We start from the raw sequence: 24,394 nt of genomic DNA, 5'->3' as shown, positions 1-24,394 counted from the left end.
TAAGGCAGAGTGCATGAAGCAGGTGCAAAGGGTATGAAATTACAGAATAGTGAAACTGAATGTAGAAGAACTGAATTGTTGGAGAGACAAAAGAAACATGATCTGTTTGAGTATGTGATGTATAATGCATGAAAGAAAGTACAAATGAGCCAAATTGATAGCTAGATATTAACCATTTGCTTGTCAAAAGCATTTAACAAGTTTGTCCTAAATGCACATGATTGTTTATAGACTTTATATACATTGAGAAATATGTCTTTTCTAAGTTCCAAGTTATGCTGGTGACTGAAAAAAAAAATGAGAATGTGTATCATATATAATGCATGTACCATCTAGGAAATATGTCCTATGTATTGCATGTAATAATACAAAGATGATAGTGGGAAGTATCTGAAAAATACAAGATCAAGGAGGTCATGGGATGAAGGTGAAGGTGACTCTGAATGTAGGACCACTCGGTCAAAATGGAATAAGATAAACAGAAATAGTACAAGAGATGCTGTAAAACCATGAAAGTCATTCCACTAGTGGGGAGAAAAAGGCATTAAAATGATGGTAATGAAAAATACAAAGCAAGCAGAGTTAAAGTACTTATACAGGCGTAATAACACATCTAGTCCAGCTAGGTGTCACTTTTAGCAACTTCACTACTTTCCCCATAATACATAACAGGTTTATGTTACAGTCACCATTTTTATCTTAATCACTTAATGAAACAGATACTTTCCCACATTTTTCATGAGCAAGGTGGATTAGTAGGGTCTGCTAGAGTCGTTACCATAGCACCTGAATGAGATAAGTTTAAATATCAGTCAAAATTTTGTAACTTGATGTTCTACTGAATATTATTTGAAGAGATGGGAAAACAATGAAACAAGGACAGAAGCAAAGAGAAAGATTAACAGATACAAAGTAAGTACACAGAATGGAAAGGAAGATTGAATTGGTTATACATATGAATATATGTATGTATCTTTTACTGGTTTCAATCATTGGACTGTGACCATGCTGGGGGACCACTTTGAGTTTATTATATTATATTGGTATGCGAAGTTACAGGGATGTACAAAAATCAACACCTTTTGTCAAGCAGTGGTGGAAACACACACACAATTAATAGTGACAGCAAGCTTCTTACCACATAGCCATGTTTGCATGCTATATAAATGTAGGTAGGTAGGTATGTATATAATAATAAGAATCCTTTCTACTATAGACTTAGGCTGACCAAAGCCTTGAGTCAATTTGGTAGATGGAAACTTTGTGTGTGTGTGTGTGTGTGTGTGTGTGTGTGTGTGTGTGTGTGTGTGTGTGTGTGTGTGTGTGTGTGTGTGTGTGTGTGTGTGTGTGTGTGTGTGTCCCATTACCACTTGACGACTGGTATTGGTTTGTTACATCCCATAACTTAGTGGTTCGGCAAAAGAGACACCGGTAAAATAAGTACCAGGCTTTGAAAAATAAGTACAGGGTTTGATTCATTTGGCTTAGACCTTTCAAAGGGGGTGCCCTAGAATGGTTACAGTCCAATAACTGAAACAAGCAAAAGAAGATACAGAAGGTATATGTTGTGTATTGTATACAGAAAGGGGACACACGCAAAATTATGAATTTACCACATTTCGCCATGCAAAAAAAAAGAAACAATTTAATAGTTCATGTGTATCAGAACACAACATACACAGATGGGAGCACTATAAAAACTAATAAGGTGTGAAATGAATACCATTACTCCGAGTGTTCCTTTGAATAGTAAATGAAGGTCACATAAAGACACAGATGAAGGCAGAGGGGGTAGCTAGCAGATTGTAGTGTGAAGAGGAACACTTGGGTGGAACAAATGAAGCTTTTATGTAACAAGGACCAGCTGGAAAAGGAGAAAGGAGAAGGCAGCTATGCAAAACAACTCAATGCATGTATTTCATACATACACACATACGTATAGATGTACAGACTTATATACATACACACATAAACCTTTTATCTTTTACTTGCTTCAATCATCAAACTGTAACCATGCTGGAGCACCACCTTGAGGAATTTTAGTTGGATGAATCAACCCCAAGACTTATTTTAAGTTTATGCCTGGTACATATTGTATCAGCCTCTTTTTGCTGAATCACTAAGTTATGGAGACGTTAACATACCAGCACCAGTTGTCAAGCAGTGGTGGGAGACAAACACAGACAGACACACACAAACATATATAAAGAAAAGTTCAGGATTCAAGTGAATCAGATCCTTAAATAGTAAAGCACCAATGTCCGGTTAGTGAAAACCTTATCACATACTAAACAAAATTTGAGGAACATATACATACATACCAAAGCAAACATGGATTTATATTCCAGTTGCAAGTACAATCACAAAGAGCCAAATGAATATACAAGTCTTAAGGCTGCACATGGATACAAACACTGCATCACTGAGTGTGTGTGTGTATGTATATATATATATATATATATATATATATATATATATATATATATATATATACAGGGTGGCCCAAAAGTAGGTTTACGGTTATCACATAGGCACTTTAAATTTCATTTAAAACATTTTATTACTTCTATCTTACAAACTGAAAAAGGAGCTTGACAAAATTATCTAAATTAACATAGAAAAATGGTTTCATATTTTTTATAATTAAGATCTAAACTGTTAATATATGAATGTGAAAGAGATATTTGAATAACTGTAAACCTACTTTTGGGCCACCCTGTGTGTATGTATATCATCATCATCATCATCATCATCATCATCGTTTAACGTCCGCTTTCCATGCTAGCATGGGTTGGACAATTTGACTGAGGACTGGTGAAACCGGATGGCAACACCAGGCTCCAATCTAAATTGGCAGAGTTTCTACAGCTGGATGCCCTTCCTAACGCCAACCACTCAGAGAGTGTAGTGGGTGCTTTTACGTGTCACCCGCACGAAAACGGCCACGCTCGAAATGGTGTCTTTTATGTGCCACCCGCACAAGAGCCAGTCCAGGGGCACTGGCAACGATCTCGCTCGAAAACCCTACAAGGCCAGTCAGGCGGTACTGGCAACGGTCACGCTCAGGATGGTACATCTTATGTGCCACCCGCACAAGAGCCAGTCCAGGGGCCCTGGCAACGATCTCACTTGGCTTGCCGGGTCTTCTCACGCACAGCACATTTCCAAAGGTCTCGGTCAGTAGTCATCGCCTTGGTGAGGCCCAATGTTCGAATGTCTTGCCTTACCACCTCAGCCCAGGTCTTCCTGGGCCTACCTCAACTGTTAGGGTGTGGCACTTTTTCACGCAGCTATCCTCATCCATTCTCACCACATGTCCATACCAGCGCAATCGTCTCTCTTGCACACCACAACTGATGCTTCTTATGTTCAGCTTTTCTCTCAAGATACTTACACTCTGATGGGTATGCACATTTACATTACACATCCAGCGGGGCATACTGGCTTCATTCCTTGCGAGCTTACGCATGTCCTCAGCAGTCACAGCCCATGTTTCACTGCCATGTAGCATGGCTGTTCGTACACATGCGTCATTACAGTCAGCCTTTTACTCTGAGTGAGAGTCCAAATAATACATGAGTATATGCATATACATGTACATGTACATACCTTCATCTACATGTATATTTAGATGCATATCAGGGTACATGACGTTACAAAAAAAACATGGACAAAATGATAAACAAGGTACAAAAAACACACAGGCCATATAGAGAACATTTCCTTCATCAGCTATATATATATATATATATATATAACCCATACCAGCTGGAGAGTGGACGTTAAATGATGCTGATAAATAGATCAAGATTCAAGCGAATCAGGCACTTAAATGGTAAGGCACCAGGTTAGGACAAAAAGTAAAATGTGTACATAACAAAAGTAGACGAATACATACACAGGTACTTAAGTACAGGCAGAAAGATATTCTGGTTATGTATACGATTAACTGTACCCAACTAAGAATGAGGCTAATCAAGAAACACACATTGCACTAAATGTATAGTCCATAACAAATAAATAAACAAATAACAAAAGATGGATAATGTGTCAATTCACTACAATTGTTTCCAACAAATTTTTAATTGATTAATGGTGACATTACATTATTAAAAAAATCCATTTCAACAGGTGCACATGCCATCGGTTTTTGAATATTGTAGTTCATGTGTTCACCCAATGAAAATGGTTTTGACTAGTGATGTAATGTCTCCATTAATCAATTAAAAATTCGTTGGAAACAGCTGCAGTGAATTGACACATTATCCACACACACACACACACACACACACACACACACACACACGCATATATATACACACATCTATATACTTTCATGCACACACATATATACTTACATGAGGATACAAACATAAAATGCACACATGCATGTATGCATGCACACACTAGAAGAAAACCCAGCACTGCTAAGGAAATATGAAATATGGTCAATTTATTAAGTGAGGGCTGTTCGTAGTCAGTGAAAAATGACAGGTAAAAATGATAAGAAACTAGAAAAAAAAAATTAAAATATGCACTCCAGGCGAAAACAGTCATGTCCAGTTAGTCTATATGCTGGCTGTTGATTGACCAGAAATGGTTGGTGGATTAAATAGGGTGTTTTAGGATAGAAGAATGAATACAAGGACAGATGTGTGTATGTATATTTGTTATATGTACGTGTTAATATGTGTCTATGTGCATGAGTGTGTGGACACACAAATGTGCCTTTCTTGTCATTGTATTGTGAGTGTTCTGATTGTTGACTACTCTAAGTTGGATGCTCTGCTTGTCGGTAATACATGAGTCTGTAGTAACGGCGCGGATTGGCTGTGATTTTGGGAAGTGCCATTGCGCATGTGCGGGGGGACTTGCCCACCGGAAGTCCTGTGAGGCGCATGCGCAATCATCGTCAGCTTTTAGGCTTGACCATAATTCACTCTTTTTCGGCCCCGGCTGTTGACCAAGCAGGACGCAACTGCAACCAGCTCCACCAGAGACGAGATGTACATACATGCAGCCCAAATAAAATACTCTTTGTTATTTGTTTAGAGAGATCTTGTCTTCGTGTCTTCTTTCCATGAACATTGTAAGGAAATGTGAAGCACCCAGCGAGTGCACATCACATTTCCTACAAGTCTAAGTACTTGTGTGTATTTCTTTGTATCTATGTTTGTCCCCCACTACCGCTTGACAACTGGTGTTGGTTTGCTTAATTTAGCAGTTCAGCAAAGATACCGACAGAATAAGTATCAGCCTTTAAAGAATTAAGAACTGGGTTTGATTCGTTCGACTAAAAATTCAAGGCTGTGCCCCAGCATGACTGAAACAAGTAAAAAGATTTTTAAAAATTAAAAATATATGATAACTCATTTCACAAAAAAACGATAATAGTCGAGATGAATGACTTATCCACATGGTCATAATAAACCAACATAATCAACTAAAACGAAAAATCGAAACCGAGTCCCAGACACGGTTCACTGGAAGTTTACCTCTGCTCTTAATTGACTTCTCTTAAATTCAATTTCCAAGGTCGGAGACAGGAAGCTATGACGTTGCTCAAGTCATTCAACGGGGGAATCAAATGCCTTGAATCGTTCGTTGTGTACGAAAACCGAGTCGCAACCTCATTCGCAGGAAATTTACTTTATCACCAATATCCTATATTATTAATAATAATTGTTAGAAAGAAGGAGAGACATAGAGATTTCTTTATTTATGGAACATTTACAGATAGAGAACCTTTTCTATTAACATATTCTAATCCTCTCAGATTGTGTCAACCACCCACACGTTAAACTTCTTTATTATTTGATAACTATCAGGAATAAATATAAAGTAAGCCAGATGGCCCTTAATTTTGTCATTTAAAAAGAAATACACAAGTATTGAAGGAAAAAAAACCCCAGTTATATAGACATAAAAAAGAAATGTTTATGCTAATTTAAAATTTTTCCAGCAAAATCTTATAAAATGACAATGTTCGGATCTTGTTCAAAACGGGGGCACCAGTATTTTCTTAACGAAACACTTTGAAACTTGGGACACTGGTAGAATGTGTCATATAAAACATCTTTTTCTCTTAGTCTTCTTAACAAAAAAACGTACATCGCAAGTTATTTCATGTTAAAGTTGTCGTATTTCTGTAATTTCAACCAATGACTGACGTCCATTCAAGCCGTAAAAATCAAGTGCTGACTACGTAAACAAACGATTCGCGGCGGTGATAAAATTATTATTTCCTTGTCAAAAAATGGCTGAAGCATATTGGCAGTAGCTAATAAACCTTTCTATTATAGGCGCAAGGCATGATTTTTGAGGGAAGGAGCAAGTCGGTTAGGGTTGGGGAAAACGAACACACGTATGTTGCCTCTGCAAAATGTCAGAAGTAATGGAGATTAAATACGCTTTACACCGCTTAGGAGTAACTGTAAACAGCTGATTACTTGTCAGTGATTGGTTGAAATTATCGAAATAAGACAATTTTTTACATGAAATAAATCCGAATACAAATTTTTTTTTCTGTTCTATAACACAAAATAGATAAGTATACGAAGTTTGAAAGTCTTTCGGTACCAAAAGCACTACATAAAACATTAATGAAAACTGGTGCCCCCGTTTTGAACAAGATCCCAATGTTCTAAAATACGTTTATATGTTTATGAAAATAAAATAGAATAAAAAGTGTGGTTTGGTGGGGGGGGGGCATATAAAAATATACAAAATACTTAAAATAAAACATACTCATGTATCACGAACATCATTTCAAAAGTTGTGTATCGAGTTACAGAGTTCTCTTCCGGCTTTTACAATCAAACAGTCAGACAGTGAGACATTAAAGGATTGGTGCAGGAGGCAAGGATAAAAAGGAAAACAGTGAAGTCCTCCTCTCCTCTCTCTCTCTAAAACACTGGATGATGTTTCCAAAGCAAAATTTGAAATAATAACTGTTTCTACTATCAACAACAAATTCTGAAATAAAATGCTTATCGGATTTTTGTTTATTATTATGTTCCCGAGTTCAAATTCTGCTGAGGTAAACTTTGCCTTTCATCCTTTAGAAGTCAATAAAATACCAGTTGAGCACCGTAATCGACTACCTCTGCCCGCAAGATTTCCGGCTTTGTGCCTGTAGTAGAAAGAATATATATATTCGAAGGCGTTTTACGAAATGATCGGAAAGCAACACCGATGTTCCGTTTTGTGAGAGAGCCGAGGACCCTGTTTCACAATATTTAATGTTCAGCGCTCTCTACCCCAGTGTTCTGGGTGTAGATTCCCCCACCCCACCTCAGGAGAGGTCAATAAAATAAGTACTAACAAACAAAGAAAATCCACTGAATTCTCCCTCCTCCCCTTGAAAACTAAATTAAAAGCGAGGACGGGAGGCGCTCATATCATGGTAAAAAGAGATCATAAAAAGACTTTCATTTCAATTTCCCTCTGAATCCAGTTTCATTTACGTCATTTCGAAGGTTAAACCTGCCGATTTTCCTCGCTCGAAATCATAAGCTCGAGTTTATGTTAGTTAGAGGTTACACACTCCAAACAAGCAGATGACCTCGTAACCTAAAGAAAGCCAGTAAGAGAGCTTCTACGGGAGTCGTTGAAGCTACTAGAAATAGCAGCAAAATATCTCAAATTACAAGACAAGTCTTAAAAACAAAAATTTAATAATCCTAAAGAGACTATGTATGAAAGAGCAAGAGCGATTGATTATATATATATATATATATATATATCTATATATATATATACAAGAATAAGGGCAGGGAATCGTCAATTAATAATAGAATTAATAATTAACAATTTTGCCAAGTCGTTCAGTATGAAAAAACCTTTATCGGTAAAACCTATTAGAAGGTTTGGAGGTGATGTACAGGAATTATATATTAGAAAAAATAGCAAGGTACTCAGATATCTGGATGGTTGTACATTTACAGATTTTTATTAATATGTCACATGTTTTTATAAATTAGCGCTTGCATCTATTCTAAATAGATTCTCTAGATTTGGAGAAACAAGTAAAAGAAGAGAGAGAGAGAGAGAGAGAGAGAGAGAGAGAGAAAGAGATGGAATTAGTTGTGAATGGAATGTTTGATTCATTGGTCTTCTCAATCAAGTTTGATCTGAGAAAAAAAATCACAAGAAACAAGGACCTGGTGAATGAAATGATGTGTCAGAACTATAAAAAAAAAAAAAAAGAGGAGAGAAAACAATTCAGTTGAATATAAATTAAATTCGAGGATAAGCTGAGATTAAATATGGAATGTGTTTAAAGCAAAAGTGATTCTCATTCTTGCAGACGTAAAGAAAGGGCAGGCATCGCTGTGTGGTTAAGAAGCTCACTTTGTAACCCTATGGGCATGTGGTTTGGGGTTCAGTCCTGCTGAACAGCACCTTGGACATCATAGATTTGGTAGATGGAAACAGAAAGTAGCCCTTTATATATATGTGTGTGTGTGTGTGTATGTGTTTTAGTTTGTCCCTACCACCACCAATCGATGGTGGTTTGTTTGCATCCCTATAACTTAGCAGTTTGCCAAAACTGACTGACAGAATAAGCACCAGACTTTGAAAAATCAAAAAACAAACAAAATAAGTATTAAAACCCTTCCAGGTGGTGTCCCAGAATGGCCACAGATGACTGACCAAAACAAGTAAAAAATAAACAAACAATTGATATTGAAGAGGAAAAGAGAGAAAGACTGAAGAATTACTTTCTTTTCTTTATCATTATTATTGTTATCATTAAGGTAGCAAGCTGGCAGAACTGTTAGCACACCGAGTTCAAATTCCACCTAGGTCAACTTTGCCTTTCATCCTTTCCATAAATTAAGTACCAGTGAGACACTGAGGTTGATGTAATCAATTAGTCCCCTCCCCCAAAATTTTAGACCACGTGTATGTAGTAGACAGGATTATTATTATTATTATATAAGGCAGCGAGTTGGCAGGATGCTTCAAATTCCACCAAGGTTGACTTTGGCTTTCATCCTTTTTTGGGGTCAATAAAATAAGCACCAGTTGAACACTGGGGTTGATGTAATCAACTTCTCCCCTTCCCCGAACTAGCTGGCATTGTGCCAAAATTAAAACCATTATCATTTCCTTTTACTGATTTTTCAAGCCTTCTCACTGATGGGATGAGGTGAGTTATCCTCAGACCAGACATTAGGCTAGAATACTTGCAACAGAGTTAACTCCGTTAAAAGATACTCAAGAGCTACTCGTTAAGCTGGGTGACAAATTAAGCCAGTCAATTGAATCAACTACAACATAGGTATGTTAACAAGGCTAGAGAATTAAAGAATGGCCGAGTCAACTTGGCAGAATTCCAACACAGAATAAAGATTCCTAGTATTTATTTTTAAGCCTGCTTCTTATTCTGTCGGTTCTTTTTGCTAAACCTGCAACAGTTGCCAAAAGACAGTGAAGGATAAACAAAAACACACATATATGTGTATGTGTACACACACACACACAATGGGCTTATATGATTGGCTTCCGCACAGTTTTCATCTACCAAATCACAAAGCATTATTCAACCTGGGCTATAGAAAGACACTCGTCCAAGGTGCCATACAGTGGGACTGAACCTAAAAATCACATAGTTGCAAAGCAAGCTTTGGAACCATGCAGCCATGTCTGCGCTTATGTATGTATGTATATAGGCCCATGGTATTTAGGTGTCCTTTTATCTTTCAGAACTTTCTAATTACAGATACAGACAGTGATAAAATAACAGAATGAAATACATATTAGGGTAGGGGCAATATAATAAATGAAACCATTGAAGATGGTGCCTCATCATGACTGTGGCCATGATGTGGGGTAAATGAAAGAATAAAATTTATATAAAATAACAAACAGCACAGGATTCAAAACCTGTTGACGATCGGGTCACTTACATCATTTAGTATATAATTACATTATCTATTCAACCATTTTGTCACACAATTTTTATTTTACAACACACACAGAGTCAATTGTTGGCTTTATTCAATTAAGCAAGTTTTCTGTGGCTCATTAATTTATTTATTTACAGCTTTACATCCAGCTTCTTTGTTTCCAGTGAGCATTGGGTAGCATTTTGCTCATGTGGACATTTGCATGTAATTAAAGCATGTTTTTTTTTTTTTGTTTTTGTACCTTGCTTGTTGTTATTATTTTTTGCACTGGATGTGAAGCAAGTAGGAAGCAAAGCTGTGAGCGAAATCCTTAATAGCCTTAGGCAGAAGACTCATAAATAACAACAAAAATTAAGGTTGTACTATGGCTGAAGTAAAGCAACTGACGATAAGAATCAAATAAATATTTAAATGGAATGGACTATGACATCAAAAAACAAAAAAAAATATATAGTTGAAGCACCACCACTACCACCACAACTAGAGGTTAAAAACTTATCTCTCTCGAAATCATGACTAATCTTTTCATACCAAGCAAGAAACATCCTGGAAAGTGAATACTAGAGATCAATAAAACATGGAATTTGATGAAAGCATTGACCAAAATTTTGTTGGCACTCCGTCGCTTATAACGTCGAGGGTTCTAGTTGATCCGATCAACAGAACAGCCTGCTCGTGAAATTAACGTGCAAGTGGCTGAGTACTCCACAGACACGTGTACCTTTAACGTAGTTCTCGGGGATATTCAGCGTGACACAGCGTGACAAGGCTGACCCTTTGAATTACAGGCACAACAGAAACAGGAAGTAAGAGTGAGAGAAAGTTGTGGTGGAAGAGTACAGCAGGGTTCGCCACCATCCCCTGCCGGAGCCTCGTGGAGCTTCAGGTGTTTTCGTTCAATAAACACTCACAACGCCCGGTATGGGAATTGAAACCGCGATCCTATGACCGCGAGTCCGCTGCCCTAACCACTGGGTCATTGTGCCTCCATGTCTAAAATTTTACCATGCCATAATCATACAGTAATGCTGTTTCCTTTTCTTCAGTGACTTTCATGGGGTTGTTATACTGCATAGGTTGCAAGAGAAAGGCAGAATAACATAATGACAAAGCACATGACTGGCATAGTTTTAATGTAGGAGCCTACAGAGCAATAAAAGGCAAAACAAGAATACAAGATTATTTACCAGGTCTTGTACAAAGAAATATATGAACCAAGAAAACTGGTCTCTGGTTATCTCACAAGCGACAAATAGCAGCCAAATCTCTATCAGTTTGTACCAAATTGTCTCAAAATAAAGGAAAGACTCATTGAATACTGTAGTCCTAGACACATTACATCTGAAAAAAAGACAGGGTGGTCAAGGCCATTGATTAAGGTTCTCCTAAATCAGCACTTACCAAGGGTTAAACAATAACAGGGATATATGAAAGAAACGTCAGAATATAAACAGAAACATGTGTCAGTAGCAACATTGATACAACAGTTTGTTACACTATCTATGGAGAAATATAATATAGATCTAACAATAAACTTTCTAAAGGAAAAAAAACCCCATAAAGTCCCAAAATAAAAGATAGAGTACATTCATATGAAAGCTGCATCAGCTATCATAAGTGCTGTTGTGATTGTGTTGAATGAAATCTGCTTCCCAACCACATGGTTTCAGATTCAGTCCTACTGTGTGGATGCATCTTCTACAGTCCTGGATCAATCAAAACCTTGTGAGTGGATTTGATAGGCAGAAACTGAAAGAAGACTCCGTGTGTGTGTGTGTGTACATCTGTATATGCACATGTAACTGTCTCGTTATCCTGACATCATGTACAGTTGTGTCACCATTATGCAGTTGGTGTCCTTTGTTTCTGTGAAAACATATCTGGTCTTTGGAAAGTAGTTATTATCTTACTTGGAAACAGGAGAGGGTTGGTGACAGAAAGGGCACCTGGTTGTGTAGAAAATCCACAAGAAATTCTGTCCAATCAATGTAAGTATGAAAAAGTGGACATTAAAAAGGGAAGTTGACAATTCTCACTACTACCAGCCAGACTCTATTTAACACAAAGCAATTATTCCTCACCCTGGTACATGGTCACTGCTTTACTCCACTAGCACCAGAATGGGGGGAGAGTAATGGAGGAGAATGCAGTGACTGAACACAGGTGGAATGAGAAAAGTTGGGAAGATATGTTATGGGGGAGAAATCTGTTGGGAGACGGAGGTATCTGTCTGTGTCTTGACATTACATATTAGTTGTAATAATGAGTCACTGTCATACAAGTGTTTTCCTTCGCTCGCAAGCTTCATTTGTAAGCATGTCTGGTCATGGGGAAATATTACCTTAGTTGGAAATAGGTGAGGGTTGATGATAGGGAAGGCATCCAGCCATTGAAAATCTGCTGCAACAAATTCTGCCTGGTTCATGTAAGCATAGAAAAGTCATTATTAAAACAATGGCAAGTAAAAAGCAACTAGCACACTCTGCTAAGTGGTTGGCGTTAGAAAGGGTATCCAGCTGTAGAAACCAAGCCACAACAGATGACTAGAGCCCAGACAACTCCCTGTCAAATCGTCCAACCCATGCCAGCATGGAAAACGGACATTAAATGATGATGATGATATATATGTATGTATACATATACTCTTTTACTGTTTCAGTCGTTTGACTGCAGCTATGCTGGAGCACTGCCTTTAGTCAAACTAATCAACCCCAGGACTTATTCTTTGTAAGCCCAGTACTTATCCTATCAGTCTCTTTTGCTGAACTGCTATGTTAAGGGGACGTAAGCACACCAACATCAGTTGTCAAGTGATGGTGATGGGACAAACACAAAACACAAAAACATACACACATATATATATATATATGCATATATACGATGGGCTTCTTTCAGTTTCCATCTACCAAATCTACTCACAAGGCTTTGTCTGGGCCAAAACTATAGTAGAAGACACTTGCCCAAGGTGCCAGACAGTGGGACTGAACCCAGAACCATGTGTTTGAGAAGCAAACTTCTTACCACACAGCCACACCTGCGCTTATATATATATATATATATATGTATATATATATATATATATATATATATATATATATATATATATAAACAAATAGTAAATGAGTATATGCATATATACGTACAGGTATGTGCATACTGACATCCACTTGTATGTATAGGTGCATATCTGGGTACAGGACATTGCAAACAAACGTAGACGAGAACACACGAGCCACATAGAGAACATTCTACTTCATCAGCCACCCACGTTTTAATACCGGCGTTTCGACGAGCTTAGTCATTGACCTGCAGCTATGATGGGACATTGCTTAGAAGGATTTAGACAAATACCAGTAACTTATTTTTTCGCATTCTTTCACCTTTTGGGGGTTATAACAAAAGAATGCCTATTTTTGTAAAGTCTGGTATTTCTTCTACCAATCTCTTTCACTGAACTGCTAAGTTATAGGATGCAAACAAACCAACATCACCAGTCAAGCTGTTGGAGAACACACACACATAAACAGAGGATAAGCTTCCATTTTCTATCTACCAAAATTACTCCCAGGACATTGATTGGACCAGGGTAAGGTACCAAGCAGTGAGATTAAATCTAAAAAGCACATGGTTACAAGGCAAGCTCCTTAAACACTGCTTTTCTTGGGATAGTAGGAATGGAGTGTAAAACAGCAACAACAAAGAATTGAAAATGTGTCACCAACTCAGCTCACCATGAAAGAAAAAAAATCATTGATTTCTTACACTGGTATAAAAGCTATATATTTGCAGCAGGAGAGATATGGCATTTGCTACATACAATTCATTCATTCATTCTTCTTTGGGGCCTATTAGCAATTGTGAGGGAAATGAAGTGAAGTGAAAGTTTCTCTTTTAGAAGGGAAACCAGCCCACAGCATTTGATTGACTGAAAACTCACCTCTATAATCTGATGATTAAGAGATGGAAAAGGGCAAAAAAAAAAGTAAAATATTGAGTGGGAAAACGTAAGCACTTGCGAAAGTGAGAGAAACAGACAGACAGAAAGAGAACGGGATTAAATAGATAAGCAAGAGTGAAAGTGAGAAAAAGAAGGATTAGAAAAAAGAAACATGATCAGTTGTTGATTAATAAGTCATCACCAATTCAGCAAACTTATGGTCAAGGACGTTCCAGACACGACCGTCTCGTCTTTTTCCCCGCCACAGTGTATCTAGTATTACACAATTCAAAGTGTCCACCTTTCATTAAGGTGGTCAAAGTGTGATCTAAGCGAGATTTGGCTGCTACTTTTAGCAGATCAAATGACCAGGGAAAGGCTTCTTCAACGGCTTGTCATTGTTTTTAGGCTGTTCTTTTCCACCAATTCCTCACTGCTTGAGCAGACGTTATCAAAGTTGTTCCAGCCACGAGCATTTTTCCCCGACCAGATATAGTATATCAAAAATATAGTTATCTGATATAGCCACCTTTTTTTTTCTTCTTTTTTACGGCGGTTGGGTGTGTTTTATTTCATTAAGATCGCAACTAGTGAACAATACTATCGTTGGTTACAAATTCCCAGAGACAACTATTGGTTCACTACAGTTCTCACGGCGAGTGTCTGTAAGTCGCTGCAGAACAAATATCTCTAGGGACTTCGCTTGTAAGCAATAGGCTTTCGTTTGTTTGAGGGTTTTTATTGTTAGTTTTTTTGCGATTTTTTTTTTTTTACATACATACACACAAGAACAGCGCGAGGCAGGTTCACATGCTACATCAGCACGGAGCCTGAAGAGACATGAATATCTATATGTTGGATCCCCCTCAAAAAAGCTTCCTTGGATTTTGAAACACTCTACCCACCCATCCTGGGTCTGATAGCAACTGCCTTCTATCTCGCCGTATTTCTCTCAAAAGCTCTCTTCTCTCCATACACACACACACACAAACTGGCTTCCGCACAATTTTCGGCAACCAGTCAATCCGAGGCTACTCGAGATAGAAGACACCTGCCTTAGGTGCCATTCAATAGGATCCAACCTAGAAACATATACTTGCAGAGCGAATCGCCGAACCTCGTCATAATTACAGCCATTTCAGTTGCTATTTCTAGCAGTTCGAGCGACAACGGAGAAACTACCTCAGTGCCCTCATTATCGTTGATAAGACTTGCAGTACGATTACATCTTACTCTCTCCTACTACTTGCTATTCCACCCCGCCTATATACACACACACACACACACACACACACACACTGTCATTGAACAAAATTTCTCTAGTCTTATTGACTGATCAATGGATATCGCAAAAGCTGATGAGACCGACTGCAATTTATTTATTTATTTTATTTCTTCCCTACTTACAATTGTAAGCCAACGATTGGTTGACGCCTCCGCTTCACTGCGACCATTCCAGGCAACGGCGCCGTATTTGTAAAAATATGGCTGGCCCATTCCGGCCGGCTTTTTAGTTTCATCGCTGTTCAGAGCTAGCGATTAGAGCGTTTTGTTGCTTTTTTAAAATAAATTTTGGTGTACATAATTGTCCTCTGCTAACTAGACCGTATGATGCTGCCATTCACACACAGAGTATACTCTGAAACTCCTGTAATTATTAAATGGTGTACGAGCGGCATAGGGACGGACGCTCGGGTTTACAAGAATAAGGAGGCGGTGGAGAATACATCTGCTCACTTTTATAGCTTACTTAACCTCATATTTGGGAGTACGCACTAGAGCACATACGAATACATTTGTGTATCTATGTAACTGTGGGGAGGGGTGAAAGAAAGAAAGAAAGAAAGAAAGAAACCGAGAGTAAATATATGCACATATTTTAGACGTATAAGGTTCAAAACTCAAACGAAACTAAATATTATACAAAATATATACGCACACAAAACAGGCACATATACACACACACACTTTCTCGAACCAGAGAGGAAGCCTCTACGTGGCCGCTCGAATAGCTAGAAATAACAGCAAAATTTCCTTGAGTCACACCGGGCCATCTTAGAAAAGAAACGGATTGGATGTATTCCTAGATATATTTGTACCTAAATAATGTGAAAAAAAAAAAAGAAAAACGCTTACGGCTGAATTTGATCATGGTTTTGCCTGATCAGAACTGACCTGGGAGTAAACAACACACGCATTCATACAGCACTGATACACATAAACACACATATACACGTAGATACACGCACGCACGCACCCACCCAAACATATATACATAGTCTTTCAAGTGCAGTCTAACGTTTCGTATAAATACATATTTGCAAAAGTAGACATACACACAAAAATCTACACTAATAATTTACCACATTCACCAATATTATATCACGGAATATCGAGCGAACCTAATCTAAGGAACCAGTTTCAATTCCTGGTTGTTGCCATTTCAATTGTTACTCTGGCGTTTGCAAAATTCATGAGCATCACCTTTTTTTTTTGTTTTTGTTGCTTTTCGGTGGTGGGGGACTCAGAGAAGAAATGTGATCATGGCCAATGTGACTAACACATTCGCAGCAGTTTCGGAATAAGAACCCACGCTATTTCATAACATTTTATTCATTTATTTTTGTAAAAAAAAAAATTTTAAAAATCAATTTTTAAAGAAGTTAATTTATTTTATTTTATTTGTATTTTTTTTTTTTTTTTTTTTTTTTCAAGAATTGTAATGTACCAAGTTTGAAACATAACTCCGACAAAAAACGCGTTTGAAAAAAGTCAAAAACGAAAATGCTTAGGGCTAGTTGTATAACCTGAAATAGAGAAATGTAGGCAAAAAATTTTTTTTTTTTTAATGTAAACTTTGAAAGACTCCTTTTGTAAAATCGTAATTTATGATGCTAAAACAGCAAACTTCAAGAAACTTTCCAAGAAAGAGAGTAAAAAATTTCCTGGAGGTGATGCTTATTGTGAAATTTTCAACAATTGTATTTAACTTAAGAGCAGAATATGATAAAAGCTATCATGAAGTTACCATGTAGAGTGTTAATGTTTAAATAAAATTCAACAGAAAACATTCAATCTCTACAAAAGTGGTTATTACACAGTAATTAATGGGTCTTAATTGGTCATTAGCAATAATTCTCGTTTCCTTTCTGAAGAAAGCTAGCTACATTTTGGTTAAACAAAGAGTTTATAACTACATCTGCATTTTTGAGGTTGAAAATCCCAAATGGCTGTTGGTAACTTTGAAGATAAAATGATAAACTATGAGAATTAATAAAAAAAATTTTTTTAAATCAAAGTGTGAGGGGTGGAATTTCAGGTATTCAAAGGTTCAGATTAAGTCCCTTGTAATGTCAAGTAGCATGTCTATATAAGTGAAGTACAGGTAAATGAAGTAGAAGGATGAAGAGGGATTATACACACACACACCCATACTCACATAGATATCTGCATCAAAATGTATGACCTTATGTGTTCACATCAGCATCGTACTAAGGGGTTACTGGCATGGATAGTTATTTTTATAAGTGTTGGGGAGTGTAGAATAGAAAGGGTAAAAGAAAAATGCACAAAAACATGGTGGAGGAAGGAACAGGATCCAATGGAGCTTACCCAGTAATGATGGAATTTTTCCAATAGGTTAGTATAAACTTATCTACTTGTGGACACCTATTGTATAGCTCTTTTCTAGATTTTAAATAGTCTGTTGAGTTTTTTTTTAAATCAGGATATGTGTTATAGCTGAGGGATGTTAGCTTAAATTTCCCTCCTGCTTTATTGAAAATATCTAAGAGAAAAGGCTAGAAATTCTCTTATTTATATAAGATATGAGGTTTCTAAACACAATGGGAAGGGGTGGCAGGACTGCTTATTTATGAGTCTATGATTTATGAAAGAGCTTGGATTCTAGATATAAGGACACATCTAAAAGATCAAACTTAGCTAAGTTAATTACAGCAATTTAAGCTCTATGCTGTTGAAAGCAGTTATGGATTTTTCTTAAAAGAACCCAGTTTGTGGCTATTGCAGTTATATATTAAGTCTAAGCCTTCATCTTGGTACAATCCAATATTATTAAGAAATTTTGTTTTATGTATGTCTACTTAGACATACATAACCATGCCAAATCAAACCTCAACCATGCCAAATCAAACAATTGAGAAGACCAGTTAAGCAGGTGTGGTTTCAGGGAAAGATATTACAGCTGTGGATCATTTTTTAGGCTTAGCAACAAGATACATAGCAGAACATTGACTACAGTATCAAATGGAAGGTCCTTGAAAGATCAAAACCATAAAACGAGGAAAATGCAGATTCTGTGCAACAGGGAAAAAAAGCACATCCTGCTGGCTATCACACAAACACCCATATATATATATATATATATAAATTAAAACAGAACACAAAGGATTCCGCGGTACACGTGTTTCAAGCTTTATACAAAGTCGTTGCATCATTATATGGGTATATAATTGATAGACAGGATGGTATAAAGCTATCTTCAGCCGCAAATATATTCTTTCCCAAGCATTATATCACAAATGCTTGGGAAAGAATATATTTGCGGCTCAAGATAGCTTTATACCATCCTGTCTATCAATTATATACCCATATAATGATGCAACGACTGTTTGTGTATAAAGCTTGAAACACGTGTACCGTGGAATCCTTTGTGATCTGTTTTAATTTTATGTTTTTAATTTTTATATACATATATATATATATATATATATATTATATATATATATATATATATATATATGTGTGTGTGTGTGTCAGATGAGGCAGTGAGAGAGGCATTAGGGAGATTCCTAATTGGTAATATTGATGTGATATTCAGCTTCAGCTTTCATGTATGTACTTAAATTGTTTAAACTAGCACCAATCTCCCTTAAATACGACTGTTTTAAGGGATGGACCCTATATTATAATGTAATTTAGATATATATCTGAAAAAAAAAGAAAGAAAGATGGCATGGTCACAAATGAATTACCTTGATTATATAAGCATGTGCCTTGATCAGGGCAAACCATAGACAGCAAGTAAGGACCAATGGTGGGATTTCTTTGCTGTTGTTTGTATTTTGTTTTTTTATATATATAGAATTGAGCAAAGTGATTAGTGTAGATTTTTGATGGTGTAAAATAATACAGGAGAAAGCAGGGTGGAATCGGGTGGGCTTGAGGGTGGTGGTACACAACTAACACGCTGAGAGTAGTAAGATCCACTGTAGTTGCGGCAGAAGACACTGAGTATAGAACGCGTAGGTATGCTGGAGATTGTAGCGAGATGGCCTAATTTTTAAGGCGGAGGTGGGGCGGTGCAGGCAAAGATATTTGTGTAACAGCTGCTCGATTCCAGATATACGAATAGTACTCTAACATGGGATACACTTATGTATCCCATGTTAAGCAGCTGTTCAGAACTGAGGGGAAAAGCCTAGCCTTTAGAATACGGTTTTGATTATTTTATACATAATGTGACCATCATGAGGAACCATCAAAGATTGTATGGCTTAATAATTTGTGAAGTTTGCGAACTATCAGCGAAAAAGAAACTGTAAACAATACGTATTATCGTATAAACATCAAGTAACCAAATTTGCTAATCAACAACGCGAAATACATTCTTCACTACAGATGAATTACATTTATTCCATTTACGGGAGAAATAATGTTATTTACTGAATTAGGATTACTTTTAAGGCCTGGTATATTACATCAATATTTGTAGAGTGACGATTATAGAGCCGACATCGAAGCAAGCAACTTGAAACATATTAAAGCCGGTCGATATCCTAGAAAGAAGCATGCCATATGAATTCCTATACAGACATGATAATTTTCATATGAAAGCAGATGGTAAAATAGGAAGTGAGGCCTTTCACGGATTCCGCAAAATCAAAGCAGTACCAATGAACCTGTGTAATGGAACGACTTCACCGTATCTTTTATTTGGTTATGTAATGAAAAAAAAAGACGATAAACACGAAGACCACCAAATAAATTGTTACACGCACTCATACACCCTAGGGAAACATACACACACATACAAATATGTGTGTGTGTGTGTGTGTGTGTGTGTGTGTGTGTGTGTGTGTGTGTGTGTGTGTGTGTGTATAATAATATTAGGGACAAAATCCAAAATTACAGGTAAAAACTCAATTAAAATCAATTTATAAAAAATTAAAATTAAATTGAGCTTTATAGATAAAATATATATATAATATATAGTTTTAGGGAAAATAATCAAGTTTCAAGAACTCATCGATGAAAATCCACTATCACATATAGAAAAATTAATAATTAAAAGCACAATAAATGAGTATAATATAAAGTAAATATCATAAGATAAATATAATAAAAAGATTACACGTGTTTCATAACTAATTTTCAAATAGAAAGGAAATTTAAATCGATTAAAATCAATTGAAATTATCGAAAATAAATTCTATTCAAAAATATAGCTAATCGTCAGATCGTAAGTAGAACAATAATTAGATATATATATCTCAACCAACAATAATACATATATATTATTATACATATATATGTGCATATATATATATATATATATATATATATATATATATATACACACATATATATGCACACGACCCAGTTTGAAGAAATTTTAGGGACAATCAAGTGGAACGTGTTTATAGTAATAAACAGCTGGATCAATACTACGCCGATTATGAGTAAAAAGCATGATTTTTTCGACGTGTACCTAAGACTTTTTCCTATGATTAAATGACGAAATGAATTTTTTTAATGCAAAATTTGGTGGAAGTAATAACTGATTGTCATTATCAATTAATATTATCATGCAGAATATCCTATTTTTAATCGTTAGCTTTGTTTGGGGAAGGGGTGTAGTGGATTTGTTTTAAAGGATATTTTAGAATGATTTTCTCGAGTTCATTTTGCCCTGCTGCACACATTAGATACAATATTTCTATTTCTAAATATTGTATAAAGTATAAACTTATTTATCAAGATTGAAGAGCAGAATTAGTTATTGGTTTAGTGTTGTTAGGTGGGGGGAAAAATTTAACCGGTTAGCATATCTATATAAATATAATATCTATTAATCACTTCTTTTATAAAATTAGAAAACAATATTATTTCGAATACTCTCATCTGTAGTGAAGCGTGTAATACTTGAAAGTGCGCCCCCCCCCATCCCCCGCTATCTGAACGTTAGGTCTTTAGGACAGAAGAGGAGTTATATATATATATATATATATACACAGTGAAGCCGCTAAGATGATCATGTATAGTCAGAGCCTTTTCATATAACAATAACCGGCTGGTAAAAATAAAGTAGATTTAATGTCCTGAGCGAGTTTGGGGCCTTATTGATTTTGCTAGCAATAACTGTTTGATAACATTGCGTGATCATAATACCCAGCTTTTACTGTATATATCGTTTTTTTTTTTCTATTCCGCTCCCTTCTTCTTTATCTGGTTTTTCTCTGAATAAAATGCATTACTTGAGGCAGCCCATTTGTAAACGCCCACGGCGAATATTGGCCCCATTTACTCACTGATCACAGGTGTTACGTGTATAAAGAGAAAGAAATGATTTTCTCAGTGTTCACCATCAATTATACAATTGATTGTTTCTTCATCAGAGTTATGGGTGTGAAACTACCTTCACCACTTCCCGGCCTTCGTTTTTTTAATTAATTAATAAATAATCAATCAGAGAATAATTGGACATTCACGCTAAATTCTTCACCAAGTATTAATTTATATCTTCTCATCGCTAGGGAAGGTCCTCCACTAACACAACCATGAGATCAAACAAGACCAAGAATCAAGCAAATATATAACCACCCCCAGGCCAACAGGAAAGCGTGGTCGATCGATTTACTAGAGGCAGCAGCTACATTCGCTTAAATAACATCCCAATTTCCAACTAATCGTGAAGGATACAGATCAAACGTGTATACATATATATATATATATATATATATATATATATATATATATATATATATATATATATATATATATATATATATATGAGATAAAACTGGAACACCTTTTATCACAAGTCTGTTGTTCTATGAAGGCTGACTTGCAGTTAAACAACAATTTTTTCACCTACAAACATAATAATGCGGAGAAATATACCTCACCATATGTATAAAGAAAAATAGCTAGTCATTAAAATTACATACCCGAATGCGTGTGTTTTCACTGGAAATGAATGAAATGATTACAATGTGCTCCCTCGAAAATATCTGCCACTCCTATCTTCAATAACTCCCTATTCTATTTCATCCTGTTGTTGTGAACGACTTTCTCATGACTTGCAATTATTTCGTTCCAAGATCGATACAGAAAATATACTACAGCCAAAGCTAACTCTTTTTCTTTCAATTCAACAAATATGTACATGTATACCCTTTTTTTCTTTATTGGTGTAATTCTGACACCAGTTACTACAACTGAACCGAAGACAAAAATCAAACTGAAATAAGACTTTAACAAGAAAATATGCAACAGAGCTCTTAAATCTGTAAAAAGAAAAGTAGATATATATCATAAGTGTGTTTACTTACATTTCTCCCGTTCAGTCGAAAAAGAAATTAATAAATATAAAAGCCATAGCTCCTTGTTAGTTCTGAACTTATCGTTGAGATTTCGAGTAGAACCGTTGATTAGAGAAAACATTAGAATATGCAAGTGAAATAACTTCCTCTACTCGACATCTTCCGAAAATGGTTAATGGTTCAATAGTTCTACCGAGCTTGGTATGAAAATGTATAAAAGCCGTGTGCTGGGTAGCATCCAAAAGGCATGCGGTGCTAAAGAGATTGTCGGTATTGGTTACCACCCTTACTTCTCTTGTCGACAGGAGGCAGAACGCTCACTCGCCAACTCTCTCTCTCTCTCACCGTATTTCTCTCTCTCTCACCGTATTTGTCTCTCCCTTTTCTCTCTCTTTCACCCTTTTTTATTTTCAATTCCACCTTTTCTCTCCCTCTCTCTTTATTTATTTCTTGTGCTTCTCTTTCATTCGCCTGACAGCTACCGCTGATCGAAACCCGACCACTCACCTTGTCACTTGAAGCTTTAACAACAAATACCCTTTCCCTTTTTTATTTTTTTCGGCATTTTTCGTTTTTCTAGTACACTAGAGCTGCGAAGAAGAAATATAAAATAAAATGAGTAACAGACCGTCTTTGCCGAACAAAATTCCGCCTTCAATGAAGCATGTAAACTAAATACCCAAGACAAGTTTATAATTTTTCTTCTTTTAAATTATCGTCCTTCTTGCAACAGCCCGATATTAAAACATAGATTTGTAATGATTACTTTCTGTATTAAGTCTCACTCGAATAGAACATCCTTCTAATCGTTTACCTTCTTTTGTTCATCTCAGAGCTCTATCGCGTGCTGCAATGCTTCGCATTCTTTACCGGCATCTCACGAATTTCTTTTTTTTTTTTATTACTTGCTGAATTTTCCAGGTAAACTCTATTCTACTATGTATGTGTAAAGCTATATATACGCGACACCATAGCCTTTGAATCATTTGTTGACTGAACGGTGATACATTGATTTAAAGTAATGAAGGCGAAAAAAATTCTAAAATAAATTCTTCAGTAAATATAGGACAGCGGCATATCAATTCAACCATGTCCAGGGTTAGTCGATATGAGTGTCTCTATGTGGTCGTTCGATCCACTAGAAATAACAACTAAATCTTTGAATCACAACGAACTACCTCTGCAAAAAAAAAAAAACTGTGGGAACATATTGCATAATATAAGGATTCTCAAAACCTGAAAAAAGAAATTGAGATGATATTAGTTAGAATGTCTTTGATCATAAACCTAGTCGAAGAGGAGCGCCTTGAAATTAATCAACACTAACGATGTTTATGAATTATGAGTGAACGTTTTCTCAATGATTAAGCATTTAATCTTAAACATAGAACAATTACACAACAAAATGTGTGTGTTCAAACTGTTTCTTTTATTTTAATGAGATTTATTTTTCATTTCGGTATAACAGCATTTTGGTGTCCATTCCGTTCACAACTTTCTGTGAAAATGCATGGTTTTTCAATGAAATCTTGAGGATATACGTTTTCGAGTATGTAAATTGCGTACGATTCTATTGATAAAATTAAAGCTTCTTTCTATGTGTGTGGTGGAGGGAGTTTCGGATCATTCTCCAATTTCTCCATCCCCACTTTGTTCCCTCATAGCTCTCTTTAAACGAACATTTGTGACATTTTGCAGAAATCAGTTTCTGAGATAGTTAATTATTTATTTAGTTAGTTAGCTAATTAGATAGATAGATAGATGGGGGGGGGGAGAAAAAGGAAAGAGTGAGTAAATTACGTAATATTGATGTTTCAAACAAATGTGGGGAAAAAGTGTAAGTTCTGAAGTTACGGAAATTGATTTTAACAAATCGGTGAAGAAAAATATTCGGAAGTCTTCCAAAAATAATATTATATATATATAAAGAGAGGGAGAGAGAAATTTCTAGATTCTATCAGCATAATCATTATCTACCC

The 24,394-nt window shown here is 36.2% G+C and overlaps 1 protein-coding gene across 17 annotated transcripts in view; it reads right to left on the bottom strand.

Moving 5' to 3' along the window:
- Positions 1-24,104, bottom strand: part of LOC106877252 (uncharacterized) — a 163,959-nt gene extending 139,855 nt beyond the window's left edge. For 9 of the 17 annotated variants that reach the window (XM_089356489.1, XM_089356500.1, XM_089356488.1 and 6 more), the window contains exon 1: positions 22,425-23,202. The gene's annotated coding sequence lies outside the window, so the exon portion shown is untranslated. Of the gene's footprint in view, positions 1-22,040; positions 22,309-22,424; positions 23,203-23,229 lie in introns of those variants that run through there. The other 8 variants (XM_089356492.1, XM_089356494.1, XM_089356486.1 and 5 more) reach the window with 5 other exon arrangements.
- Between the last annotated feature and the right edge of the window lie 290 nt (positions 24,105-24,394).

The sequence above is a fragment of the Octopus bimaculoides genome, chromosome 8 (genome assembly GCF_046866305.1).
Source record: "Octopus bimaculoides isolate indiv1 chromosome 8, ASM4686630v1, whole genome shotgun sequence".
NCBI lineage: Eukaryota > Metazoa > Mollusca > Cephalopoda > Octopoda > Octopodidae > Octopus > Octopus bimaculoides.
Note: the sequence above shows the minus strand (reverse complement) of the source record. Positions and strands in the feature narration are given on the sequence as shown.